The sequence below is a fragment of the Bison bison genome, unplaced genomic scaffold (assembly GCF_000754665.1).
Source record: "Bison bison bison isolate TAMUID 2011002044 unplaced genomic scaffold, Bison_UMD1.0 scf7180017864456, whole genome shotgun sequence".
Lineage (NCBI taxonomy): Eukaryota > Metazoa > Chordata > Mammalia > Artiodactyla > Bovidae > Bison > Bison bison.
Genome location: NW_011495018.1, coordinates 506,503 through 506,989, shown reverse-complemented (window position 1 = coordinate 506,989; position 487 = coordinate 506,503). Strand labels below are relative to the sequence as shown.

Genomic DNA, 487 nt, shown 5'->3' with positions numbered 1-487 from the left:
GGGACCCCGGGCCGGGAGAGAAGCCGGGGCAGGTGGCCACACCCTAAGGCTCCTAAAGGTCCTTCCTACACAGGAGAACACCCATCTGAGGACAAGGAGTCTTTCTGAATCTTTCCTCTCATTTCAGCAAAGTGGTCCCTTGGGAAGGCTGGGGCACACCCCCTGGTGGCTGCCCTGGCGTGGTGACACCCACCTGGATCTGCCTGGGGACAGCACGGGCCTAACTTCAAGTGCTTTCCTCTCCGGGTCTCTGTGTTCCCGGCCCGACCTGAGAATGTCACCCAGGAACACAGACCGACAGGCAGCAGGCAGGGGCCTGGCCCTGTGTGGTTCCATGACTGTGTTGGATAGAGTGCAGCCACGCCAACTGGAAGCCAGATCACCAGGTGGGCTGCTAACGGGGGCTCCTGGCCGAGGTCACGGGAGAGGGACCCCAGAGCTTCAGTGGACAAAGGCCCATTCCGTGACCGTCAGCCTGGCTGAGCCC

General features: G+C 62.2%; 1 protein-coding gene across 1 annotated transcript in view; it reads right to left on the bottom strand.

Annotated features, from left to right (window-relative positions):
- The window catches only part of STK32C (serine/threonine kinase 32C), a 30,058-nt gene that overhangs the window by 6,703 nt on the left and 22,868 nt on the right, over nucleotides 1-487 (bottom strand). The gene's annotated exons all lie outside the window — the stretch shown is intronic.